The sequence below is a fragment of the Anomaloglossus baeobatrachus genome, chromosome 4, assembly GCF_048569485.1.
Source record: "Anomaloglossus baeobatrachus isolate aAnoBae1 chromosome 4, aAnoBae1.hap1, whole genome shotgun sequence".
NCBI lineage: Eukaryota > Metazoa > Chordata > Amphibia > Anura > Aromobatidae > Anomaloglossus > Anomaloglossus baeobatrachus.
In genome coordinates, this window is record NC_134356.1 from 179,633,318 (window position 1) to 179,647,383 (window position 14,066).

Sequence of the window (14,066 nt, forward strand, 5' to 3'; positions counted from 1 at the left end):
TCCTCCATTTTTGCTACGCAATTTTAATTTACAAAAGTGCTGACACTTTTAGGGGCATACTACAATTGTCTGGGATACTACCTTAGTGTTCCTTTGCTGCCAAGCAAGGTGCAACACCTGTGCATTCTACACTCCTCTCCATTTCTGCTACGCAATTATTAACTGCAGGTAGTCCTGCCAATCTGTGACGAAGGTGCAGGCGTGGATATAATGTTGCCTTCATCCAATGGTGGTTCTCTCGATGTCTGACAGAGCTCAACAATACCATCTGTTTCCACTTCCAAAACAACTAACGACCTGCCAATCACACTCCCTGTTGCGGGTAAAGGGGTGGAAGTTCAGTGTGAAAAAACATGTGTGACTGCTGTCCCCACAGTCACAGTGGATGAAGAGCACGCAGATGCACTTGATGGGGCAGGCGGTGGTTGCACAGGCACGCTAGGCCGCATTGTAGCACAGTGAAATTCCCATTGTGACTTATGCTTCATTTAAAGTCGTGTACATGGTAGGCTCCCCAGTATGCAGCAAAACCACGCAACAGCAAAAGGACTCTAGGCAGTTGGGTTGATAATTGATTGTTTAACTTTCCCAAAACAAACAATAAGAACCATGCATAAAACTGAAAGAATAGAACAATCTATTTAGTTGCCTACTACCTGGTAATCCCTCAGCGTAGCAGGAGTAATTGTGTGTTTGTGTGTGTGTGTGTGTCTTTGTGTGTTCGAACATGACTTACCAGAGGCGCATCACAAGAGCTTACAACTTATCTACCTAAACATAGACAAAACTCATTCCCCCCCTGAATACCCTTGTTAGCTGAAGCCTCACAGATAAGGCAGATGATAACAGTGTGAATGCAAACCACATAGCTCAGCAACACAGTCATGGAAATCTTGTAAAGCAACAGTCAATGCAAACATGTGTCGCTGTTCCTCTTTGATTTAAACTGTAAGTAACAATTTGACAGTGCAGAGGCAGCAAGTCTTATTGTCTATATAGTCGGCCTAAGCAGAACAGATATGTGTTTTGCTAATAAAACAAAGTGCTGCGTGCACTTACTTATAGAAGTAATCCTGCCGACTGCGCCAATTTATGTCTTGCTAAATTCTACTAAAAAGGGGGCTGAAAGACCGTACTTACGAAGCGCTCACTGATATCCTAATCAGGCACGAATACTAAGATTCTTTATAGCAAGATACTATTTATTTTAATAGCACATGAATAGTCAATGGTACATAGGCATTAGAACTACATTTTTAATCATAGAATCTTATACAATAACAGAAATATGCATCAACATTACCGATATGTTGCAGCAATCCTTTCTCATCGGATGGACTTGATTAATGTGAGAAGGAAAAACAACCCGGCCTCTTGCATTCCAGGAACAGTGCATACGTACACTTCAATGTCCTGGAAGGTTTCCCCTAATCTCTTTAAAAGAGTCCGATCCTTTTTATAAGAAACTTTGTACGTTGTGTTTTCAGAATGGTTAATTGGTGACCAGCATGTGACAGCTGAGTCATGTTCATGTAACTTGATCACAAATTACTGTGGGCACTAGCAGCTTTCTGCACATTTACTTGTACATTCTGCCAGTTGACAACTGGCTGACCACAGTTGACCACAGTTTTAGTGAAATATTGCAATAAGCCGTAAATTTTATATGCAAGCTTCATTACACCTGTTTTAAGCCAACCACAAGTTTCCTGTAAGTGTACTTTCTCATTATCATGGTTTTGCTTCAGATCTATCCAGAGGACATCTCTCTTTGATACTGAATTATTGATAGGTCAAACAATATCTGGGATCACTCCTATCTTTTGATTATGATCCCTATCTAATCACACTCATTCTTCAGTCATATCACATTGGTATCACAATCGGTCCTTGATCCCAGGGATTATTTTCCATCATCAGTATTCCACTAGAGGAAGATCACTCGTAATATACCATACCATGACCAAGAAATATCGTTTGCCACAAATTTTGTTTTCTTGGTTTGTTTAGATAAACGTTGAATCACAAATATAATCACTTTCACTACTATATATATTATATTAAAACTAAAAGCAATATTATCTGAAAAGCTCCCTTGAATATTATGTGTTTTGGCATTTGCTCGATAGTCAAAGGAATCATTACACATTACATTTTCCGATATGTTACTACAAGTTTCACTAGTCCCATTTATGAACATATTGGCATAAAGCCATAACATATCATGAATTGTCCTTTCCACTAAGCTGGGTTTAAAAGCATCTACAGTATTTATAGCTGTCCCAAAAATTTGTATATTCCCCATAGAGATGAATCCCAGGTTAGTAAGTCCAGTCTTATTTCTTGGTACCCAAATTCCTCCCTTAAAAGCCAGATATTGCAAATTGGTGACTGTTGCATTCAAATTGCCTTGCCACCATGGAAAATTGATTCATCCCACTACGGAAATGGGTGCTGTAGTATTCTATAGACGAACACTTCGAGTGTCTTTATCAGCAAGATGATCAGAACAACTTTTCCACTTTAGGATTTCCTCCATCGATACTGGGATAGCCAGATAAGGGATATTGGTGGCTGTAACCGGAGAATGTGTACAGATCCAGCAATCTGTGTGTTGAAAATGGGATGGTGCATCAGAAATGTATTCGCCATAGGTTCCTCCTGATGTAGACTTTTCCATCCAACGACCAAAGAGGCAAACATCAAATACAGGAATTTCTCCATCTCATCACTATTGAGCTCTTCCCAGTAACCAATACCATGGATTCCGCTTATTTACAACACCAGCTGCAAATAAAGATACACTATTATTCTCGTAAATAACATTTTTCTTGTGGAACATATTCCCACTTCTCCACTCCTGGTCTCATTATCAGGAGAGTACGATCTTTTCCGACCGCTATTACCTCTGCCTCTGAGGGCGGTCCTTGGAGGTTTTGAATCCATATTTTTGCTCCTACATTTGTAATATTAGAGGATAAAAAACCTTTAGTACCCCGTATTGTTAATTCTGCTGGGGCAGTTCCTTCTCTTATTTCAGACAAGTTTATTGGAATTATTAACATCTGAGCCACCTTCTGGTGTTTCATCAATATCAAAGGTTCATTTCCCAAATTTAGCATCAGTACCTTGATTTCTCCCTGATAATCTGCATCTATTAACCCTCCCACCACTATGGCTCCTTTTAACACTAAACTAGAATGAGTGGCTATTTGACCATAATGATCCTTTGGTATCTGGCAACCCAATCCTGTTGAAATTGGTTTTACCTTACCTGGGGGTACCACGCCAGTTTCCAATGTACTGAGGTCTAAACCTGCTGAATAAGGTGTCACTCTTTCTGGTGTGCCCAAACAGATGTACCTTGCCTTGTCAACTGTTGGACTGACTTGTCTGATGGCTGCTGCATTATCTGCTTCTGAATTAAACAAACGTTCAAGTGAGTTAGTAGGGACATGAGCATCGACATGAAATACAGTGGTCTTGGTAGATTGAATAATCTCTTCAATGTCTTGCCACACTTCCCTGACCATCTCAAACACATTTTGCTGTTCCTCTCCCCAGTGGAACTCATATTTTTTCCTCGTACTTTGTACAAATGAGCCAACATTTGTCCCAAATGAGGGATATGTTTTCTCCAAAAATCAAACAATCCAATATAAGACTGAGTCTCCTGTTTGGATGTAGGGACCGGAAAATTAATAATTTTCTGTGTGGCATTGGGCAAGATCTCTCTGTGCCCCTTGTTCAACTGAATCCCTAGAAAGTTTACCACCTGAGACGGTCCTTGAACCTTGGCATCATTGATTTCCCATCCTTTACTCCTCATATGAGCAACCAGTTTTGTCAACTGATCTTTCACACTTTGCTCATCTTGTCCTTGTATCATTATATCATCGATATAATGTAAGTTCTGCATTTCTGATGGTAGATCAAATCCATCCAAATGCTCTGCCACCATCCGGTGACAGATTGTGGGGCTATGTAGCCATCCTTGCAGTAACCTGGTAAAGGTATATTGTCTTCCTAACCAAGTGAATGCAAATTGATCTTGAGCCTTCTTTCTATAGGTATAGTAAAGAAAGCATTTGCCAAATTAATTACTGCATACCAAGTTCCGGAGTTAGTCTGAATATTTTCCACAATCGCTATTGTATCCGGAACTGCAGCTGTCAAGGGAGGAGTATTCTTGTTTAACTCCCTATAATCAACTGTCATGCGCCAGGAGCCATCACTCTTTAACTGGCCAGACAGGATTATTCCATGCGGTAGTAGTAGGGCGCATTACCCCAGTTTCTACCAATTCTTTAATGGTTTCTCCTATTTCTCTGTGACCTCCTGGTATTCGATATTGTTTCATAGCTACCATTTTTGTAGCTGCAGGCACATTTACAGGGGGCATTTTGACTTTGCCCACCACCACTGGTCGCATTTTCTTATGACAAGACATAATCCCAAAGGAGAATTTTCTTTCTGTTAGATTAAGAGTCATCCCTTTTAGGACATCAATTCCCAAAATATATTCTGGTATAGGAACTACCAGCACCATATACTTCTTGATAGGTAAATTACCTATCTTCAAAGCTACCTGTGTCTGAACCCCGGTGATCACTTGACCACCTAGTCCAGAAATTTTTACTCGAGGTCCTTTTATTTTTTCTGGGTTTCCATGAATTAAAGTAGCCTCCACCCCCGTGTCACTCAAAGCTGGGACTCTTTGAACATTTCCCCCTTTCCAATGTATGCTAAGATTGACGTGGTATATCACTTCCTTCTGAACTTTCATTGACACAGACTTCAGTCTGTGTATTAGCCCTTCCTTCCTTGACCTTTGTGGCCATGGCTGCAGCCAGTTCTTCCCATGGATAAACTGACTGAAAATCTTCCCAAGACACTTTCTTTAAGTTATTTTCCCCTTTTCCCTTTGATTTTTTTACCTTGGGGGTTTTTGAACCCCCTTCCACATTTGTAGTGGTCACTTTCTTTGCGGATAGAACTTTCTGTTTGTACAACTTCCATAATTCTCCTGTCTCCTTTCCATCAATCCTTTCCTTATTGATCCCGGCTTTAAGCAAAGCCTGGAACATGTCTTTGCGAGACACCCGTGGGGCCTCCCCTACTGATTTCTTTTTCCAATCAGGATTGTTTGGCTTACTGTTACCAAGATGGCCTCCAGGAGATAATTTATCCCACTGTCCCATATCCTGTAACTCCCTCATCCTCCCTAGAACTACACCGATTGATTCTCCAGTCAGCGCTACAGTTAAGGTTAAAATAACTGTTTTGTATGCTGGAGGGGCATGTTTAACCAGCCTATTTCTTATGCTGGCTGTCAATGGGTATGGAGATAATCATCATCCATTCCCAAAAGAGGAAGAGCATTCCTCATTGCTTCTTCCTTCAGCCTTTCCATACCATCTTTTAAGGTATACCAAGGTTTATCATTGATAGGAAAGTCTGCTTCTGATGGGTATTTGTCCAGAAAAGCATGGGCTAAGATCATGATTAAGTTTTGAGTACAATGCTCATTATGATCAACAAAATATTTTTTTATTGATCTCTGAATTACTGGGTCCCGAGACATGGTGACAAATTTTGCCACGTCTCCGGCGTCAAAGTGCACTCCACCTCCTCCGAGATCATGCACCCTGACCAACCAGGGAATATCTCCTTCTCTTGGTTTTTGTCTAAACTGTGTTAAAATGCTATCAACTTCTCCCTGAGAGTAATCTTCAATGATTACTCGATTTTTTACATGAGGAATTGTTCTCTCATTTGTGATGGCATTACCATCTTCGTCATATTGCAGATTTCCCGGACCATCCCGGACATGTTCCCAGATGATCTCATTCTCTGTCCTCTCTAGGCGCCTCCTTACTGGGTTAGCCTGAATTTTCCCTTTATGGTAATCCTCCTCATCAGATGATGAAGATGAATCACACACATCCCCATCCCAAGTATCGGGATCCCAGTTTATAGAAGCTGAGGCGATACTTTTATGTACTTTGGTTTTATTTACTTTTCCTCTTCTTTTCTTGTACTTATTTTGAGCAATTTTTACGGCAGCTTTTTTTGCCACATTCTGATAATGTTCCAATTTATCCTTCAACAGTCTGGTGTTACATTCCAGAACTGTTTTCTGGCCACCTAATTCTATCATCTTTTGTTTTATTTGGGATCATTTCTTCTGCATCTTTAGATTACGCTCAGGCATCTCGCGATATGCACTTGCCAAAATCCAGATGCGCCGTCCTAAAGACACTACATCACCTGCTTTCACAGGGACACTACTGAGTACATTAACAACATCAGTAATCTCACTACCCTTGAGCTTATTCTGCCATTGTTCTGCCAATCCACAATTGACCAATTCATGTGCTATAAGATTGTAGGGAGCCTCAGTCCAGCCGGGGATCTCCACAACAAGCTCCTTAACATTATCCTTACGTTTTCTGAACATTTTGACACTATGCAAAAAGATTGAAAAAAATATCTAGAGATTTGCCAAATATACGTTTTTAATTTCTAAATTACAAAAATTTGTTAATTACTTCTTATAGAAGTAATCCTGCCGACTGCGCCAATTTATGTCTTGCTAAATTCTACTAAAAAGGGGGCTGAAAGACCATACTTACGAAGCGCTCCCTGATATCCTAATCAGGCACGAATACTAAGATTCTTTATAGCAAGATACTATTTATTTTAATAGCACATGAATAGTCAATGGTACATAGGCATTAGAACTACTTTTTTAATCATAGAATCTTACACAATAACAGAAATATGCATCAACATTACCGATATGTTGCAGCAATCCTTTCTCATTGGAGGGACTCGATTAATGTGAGAAGGAAAAACAACCCGGCCTCTTGCATCCCAGGAACAGTGCGTACATACACTTCAATGTCCTGGAAGGTTTCCCCTAATCTCATTACAAGAGTACGATCCTTTTATAAGAAACTTTGTACGTTTGTGTTTTCTGAATGGTTAATTGGTGACCAGCATGTGACAGCTGAGTCATGTTCATGTAACTTGACCACAAACTGCTGTGGGCACCAGCAGCTTCCTGCACATTTACTTGTACATTCTGCCAGTTGACAACTGGCCGACCACAGTTGACCACAGTTTTAGTGAAATATTGCAATGAGCCGTAAATTTTATATGCAAGCTTCCTTACACCTGTTTTAAGCCAACCACAAGTTTCCTGTAAGTGGAACTGTAAAGGTTACTTCCTCATTATCGTGGTTTTGCTTCAGATCTGTTTGACACGTATTCTTTGTCATGGTAAAATTGGTTATCCAGAGGACATCTCTCTTTGATACTGAATTATTGATAGGTCAAATAATATCTGGGATCACTCCTATCTTTTGATTATGATCCCTATCTAATCACACTCTTCCTTCAGTAATATCACATTGGTATCACAATGTGCTACACCCGCAAGCTTCAAACGGAAATTGAAAACTCATCTGTTTAGAAATAACTATAACCTTCAATGACCCCACCACCGTGCATAGCTGCCGTCCAACCTCCACCCCACCTACTGTCTCCTCCCCAAAATTAGAATGTAATCCCGCAAGGGCAGGGCCCTCTTCCCTCTGTACCAGTCTGTCTATTGTTACTTGTATATGTATTCTGTATGTAACCCCCTTCTCATGTTCAGCACCATGGAATCAATGGTGCTCTATAAATAAATAATAATAATAAAAATAACTTCCTTGTCTGTACTCACTGCAGCTTTGGAGCAGACCTCTGATTCCCAGGCTATAGTGTGAATGAAAAGCTCTGCAGACTCAACCATCTCTGTTACCCCATACTCAGCAGGGCTGATGCGGTTCCAGTTATGCCCAGGTGTCAGCTGCCATTTTGGGCTGTGCCTCGGGTTGCCCAGCTGCTGCTTTCTCCTCCACGTCTAAGCGTGGAGAGGCGGCTAGTGCGCATGCGCTTGCCGATTTACCCCAGCCGCAGCCTAAGTCCAGTGTTTCGCCTAGTGAGTATGCTCAGCCTGACTGTGCCATTCCTGAGGCTAAGTCCTCAGTTTGGGCTACAGCGCATGCTCCCACACTTAGTGCGAAAAGCCTCTTTGCACAGGTACTTGGACTCCGTGCCGTGTCTAAGTCCTGTGTTGTGCCTAGACAGCATGCTGAAGCTGATAGTCTTTTTTCTGAGACTATTGATAATGCTACTGAGCATGCTCAAGCACTTAGTGCATCGGAGGCTAGGTCCGGTAATGAACTCTTTGGCCCTGCTCCTGACGTGGCAGGCTCATATAGACCACAGGGCATCAGGTGTCCTGATGATGTTGCCAGGCCACTCCGGACTGGCTTGCAGAGGCCCGCACCTATGACTTGTCACCTCATTATTGTTGGTCAGACAATGACTGGTGAGGTGTTTGGGTCGTGGCTGCCATGAGGTCATCATTGAAGTTCCGGTTCCGAATAGTCCACTGGTTATGCCACTGATGATGTGTCACTCTGCTTTTGTCTCCAGGAGGTGCATTGTGGTCCTCCCTGGGTTGTGGCAGACCCAGGTTATAAAAGGGGCTAGAGCTAACGAGGAGGTGCGCAGTCTTCTATTATGCTCAGAAAGAGCACACCTCCATGTGTTGAACCCATTGCGGCTTTAAGCCAGAGGTAGGCAGGGATAGGGCGTCGGTTCAGGCCGCCACCACAGTTGGTAACGCAGAACGATTAAGACCAGCTCCTGTCCTACCAGTCCTGCTAGTGCAGCCCAGTGGCATTAACTGGGCTGCTGCTGCTGATGCGCCTGCTGTCCACAGGTGTAGTCCCTATGCACACGGACAGCGTACCCAATGGCCCCTGTGTTGTTAACAGGGAGTTACTGGGCTGTGTGTGTGTGTGAATCCTGTGACGCTAACAGGGATCCCAGTCTCAAGATCTGAGTGTCGTCTAACTCGGTTCAGGCTACTATTAGTTTCAGAGCCACCCAGCGCTGTATACTCCGCCTAACCTTCGAGTTGCTAACATCTCCTTTTTCATCTGGGAGCATGGTGGACACCGACTGGCGATTGGGATATATAGCTTTCTCTTTATTTTATTCTTTATTTTTTTATATGGCGCTAACATAGTATATACCACCTTATCCAAATCTGCCAGTCACCCCGTAACAGATGGTGTTTCTTCAGCAAATGTTACTGTTGCTTAACCACCAAACCCACGGACACAATTTTTTTCCCCTTTCCAACACACCTGTTCCCCTTTCCACCAGCATCTATCCTTTCTCAACTCATTTTGTATATGACCAAATTTGCAACTCTGCAGGGACACCATACTCAACGCCATCTCAGCACAGCAGCCAGCCCTCGGTCCCTCAGATGTGGACAAGTAAAAGACCATTCCTCCTAGCCATGACAAAGCGTTGAGATTCACTTTGTGCAGCACTGGTGTTCAGTGGAAAAGCAGATCTAAGATTGCGTACCACCTTCTGCTGATACTCCTGCATACGTGTGTCCCTTTCTATGGCAGGACTTATTTCACCAAATTTTGTCTTGTACCAGGGATCTAACAGTGTGGCAACCCACTACTCAGCATTACTTCGAATTCGTACAATCCGAGGGTCATGTTGTAGGTAGTGCAGCAAGAAGGCGCTCATGTGTCTTGCGCATCCAGGAGGACCAAGTCCTTGCTGTGTTGGTGGTGGAGAGGGGAGAATCATGCCTCCTTCTTCTGCCCTCTCCCCCCAACCTCGCACAAATGAAATGTGAGCAAGTTCTCCCTCATCTGCTGAGTCTTTCATGCCCATCGCCAGTTCGTCCTCAATTTCTTCCTGGGCTCCTGCACCTTCCTCAACAGTTTTTCTGATACTATGCGCCCTTGTTAATCCCTCTCCCCCACCGTCCTATGCCTGCTGCCTTGGTCCTGCTGACCGTCTGGACCTTGTAGATCTTGTTATCCCTTCCACATATGACTCCTCCTGTACTTCCTCCCCTTCCTCTTGTCCCACCACCTGACTCCGAATTATATTTGGAGTGTGCTTCAGCATGTAGATGACCGGAATTGTCATGCTGATAATGGCATTGCCAGTGCTAAACATCTTCGTCGACATTTGTAAACTGCAAAGAAGGGTGCCTAGGTCCTTGATCTGACACCACTCCAGCAGTGTTATCTGCTGCACCACCTCTGGATCTAGTTAGCCCAGGCTATAGGACTCATAATGTATTGCAGCAGGGGTCGGCGGTGCTGCCACAGATGCTGCCACATGTGCAGATTCAAATTCCTGCGTGTCGGCACATCGCATTTCAGGCGGTGAACCGCCAGACCAAAAGACTTCTGGAGCGATGCAAGTTGTTGAGCTGCTGGGTGTGAACGGTGGGAGTGAGCACATAGCGAGCGTGCCCGCTGCAGAAGGCCATGTAGGCCGGGATGGTGGTTTAAAAATTGCTGGTGAACCAGGTTCAACACGTGAGCCATACAAGGCATGTGTGTCACATTGCCCTGATGAAGGGCCGCAGCCAGGTTTGCATCATTGTCGCACACGGCTGTTAAGTCACCACCGGAGTCCGCTCCATCAATTTGTACTATGGTCACCAGGTGACACCGTTTTCCTTTCGTGCATAGTGCTGATGATGGGAGAGGAGTCGATGCCAGCGGCGCCGGTGGATGCAGGTTCTGCTCATCCACTGGGCTGCGTTACCTTGAGATATGCAGAACAAATGGCTGACTGTAGGTGGTGGGTGTCTCACAGCTGAAGTACCATCATTCAGCTACAACCAATGGGAAGACACCACACCCTTTTTTAGGCCCGTCCTGTCTGCTGACCACTGCCAGATATGGCACTGAACCTCTGGTTCCTGTTCCGCCCAGTTCTGTTTTGTGATTTTGTGTGCTTGTTTCCTGACTACGTCTCCTGCCTGCTGTTTATGTATCTCGTTGCCTGATCCGCATTTTACCTCTGCTTGTTTTCTGATTAAGTCCTGGACGTCCCATTCTGTTCCTGTTCCTCAATTCATGGTTTGACTCTGCCTGACTACTACTGTCTCGGACTGCAGCCTTCCACAGGTATTGATCACCTTGGGCCCTGTGTAATTCCAAATCCCTGTATAGGGGTTAAAGGGTTTCAGGGTTCTGGGGGTCCTGCTTGGTGAGTGGCTTCCCTCTAGCCTATCCTTTACAGCCCGTCTGAGTGTGGGGATCCAGTCAGGCGTTACACCGTGCCCTCTGCAGAAGGCCATGTAGGCCGGGATAGTGGTTTAAAAATTGCTGGACAACCAGGTTCAACACGTGAGCCATACAAGGCACGTGTGTCACATTGTCACGGCGAAGGGCCGCACCCAGGTTTGCATAATTGTCGCAACCGGCCTTCCCTGGCTGCTGGTTGAATGGAGACAACCACAAACCACGATGGCTCAGTGGTTAGCACTGCAGTCTTGCAGCGCTGGGGTCCTGGGTTCATTTCCCACCAAGGACAACATCTGCAAGGAGTTTGTATGTTCTCCCCGTGTTTGCATGGGTTTTCTCCGGGGTATCCGGTTTCCTCCCACACTCTAAAAAACATACTGATAGGGACTCTAGATTGTGAGCCCCAATGGGGACAGTGTGACCAAAGCGTATGTAAAGCGCTGTGGAATTAATAGTGCTATATAAATGAATAAAATTATTATTATTATTTATGAAACTCGGTCTCACTCTCCAGAGCTTACCGTACACAACTCCTCAGCGGTGTGACTCATATTTCACAGACAGTTCAAAGCAAAGAGTCGACCGCCTGATGCCGTTGAGCTCAGCTGCCACCATAGTAAGGAGGTGTGGGGGATTCCTTGTGCGCAGTTACAACGCGGATGGCCTGACCACACAGGGTTTGGGCGGAGGTGGAGGACCCAGACGAGGTTAAGGAGGCAGAAGCAGTGTAGGAACTTCTACATACAGAGGAAGGATTAACACACAACTCGTGGGGACGGCCAGACTTGTACAGCAGACCCTTTTCCATCTCTCCCCATAGTAACCCATTGCCCAGTCAGCGACATGTAACGCTCCTGTCCATGCTTACTGGGCCAAGTATCTGTGGTGAAATGCACCCTGTCACTCACAGAGTTTCTCAAAGAAGCGGTGATGTTTTGTGCGACATGCTGGTGTAGCATGGGCACTCCTTTGTTGGAGAAGGAGTGGCGACTGGGCATCGGCTCTTGGGGCACTGCGATGGGCATAAGGTCTTGAAAATCCTTGGTTAAAAAGGTTGGAAAGGCAGCATTTCGGTAGCCAACAGTTTGCAGATGCTGAAAGTCAACCTCAAAGCCATGTCATGCCCTTCTAAAAGCATGTAAGTCACAGCGAGGGGACTCCAACCACAGTCTCCCTCGTTTCCAAAAATTGGGCCACACACACCCCACTTGACTGGCATCAGTTGTCCCCCAGTTGCAATCTTACAAAGATGCTTTGCATGAAGCACTCTCAAAAATACACCTGCCTTTCGCCTCCCCTGGATGACACAGAGGAAGAAAAGTCCTCTGTGATCCATGACTTGTTCATCTTGGTTCTTTTTTCAAAAGCGAGGGGACTCCAACCACAGTCTCCCTCGTTTCCAAAAATTGGGCCACACACACACACCACTTGACTGGCATCAGTTTTTCCCCATTTTCAATCTTAAAAAGATGCTTTCCATGAAGCACTCTCAAAAATACACCAGCCTTTCGCCTCCATTGGATGACACAGGGGTAGAAAAGTCCTCTGTGATCCATGACTTCATCTTGGGGAACGTAAGTCTGTCCACATTGTCACTGGACAGACGCGTGCGCTTATCTGTCAGCACACACCCAGCAGCACTGAGGACACGTTCCAAGAGAATGCTGGCTGCAGGACACGCAAGATCCACAAGGCATAAATGGCGAGCTCAGGCAATTTAAAAAATGGAGGGGAGCCAGCACTGCCTATGAGTGGCATGCAACAATGAAAAAGTAAAAAGTGTAATATTCACAAATTCATTCCTACTGTAACAATTCAATGAGATTTTTGGCAAATAATTGATCAATGATTTGAGCCCCCCTGCCCCGTCACGGCAAATCTCTATAAGGGGGGGTCCCTACACTATGGTTATAATATACAACGTACCATAAGGTCTCGTGTAATGCGCAGGACCATATGAGAACATCACCTACCTGAGAAGTGTCAGAACCGCTCCCATGCTGCAAGGGCTGACAACTGCGAGTAGAAGGGCAGTCCAGGTGCCAGTGCGTGCGGCAGAACCACACACACCAGCACAATGTCAGAACTAGCCCCCACAGTGTCAGACCAGCAGACATGGATTACTGCGCATTACCCGAGACCTATTGTATGTATGTATATTATAACTGTAGTGTAGGGACCCCCCTTATAGAGATTTGCCGTGACGGGGCATGGGGGCTCAAATCATTGATCAATTATTTGCCAAAAATCTCATTGAATTGTTACAGTAGGAATGAATTTGTGAATATTACACTTTTTACTTTTTCATTGTTGCATGCCACTCATAAGCAGTGCTGGCTCCCCTCCATTTTTCGTTTACTGGTCAGGTGGTTGACCGCCACCATGCCGTGCACGCCCAGTGTGGTTTGCAAATTCCTTCTGTTGCCATCAAAATTTATGTTGGTGCCTGTTCACATACAGCCACCGCCTCCTGTTCCATAGGCATTATTACTTAAGCACCACCTGCCTGGGGCTGTTCCGCCCTTCATCCATGTCTGCTGGTCTGACACTGTGGGGGCTAGTTCTGACATTGTGCTGGTGTGTGTGGTTCTGCCGCTTGCACTGGCACCTGGACTGCCCTTCTACTCGCAGTTGTCAGCCCTTGCAGCATGGGAGCGGTTCTGACACTTTTCAGGTAGGCGATGTTCTCATATGGTCCTGCGCATTACACGAGACCTTATGGTACGTATGTATATTATAACTGTAGTGTAGGGACCCCCCTTATAGAGATTTGCCGTGACGGGGCAGGGGGGCTCAAATCATTGATCAATTATTTGCCAAAAATCTCATTGAATTGTCACAGTAGGAATGAATTTGTGAATATTACACTTTTTACTTTTTCATTGTTGCATGCCACTCATAAGCAGTGCTGGCTCCCCTCCATTTTTA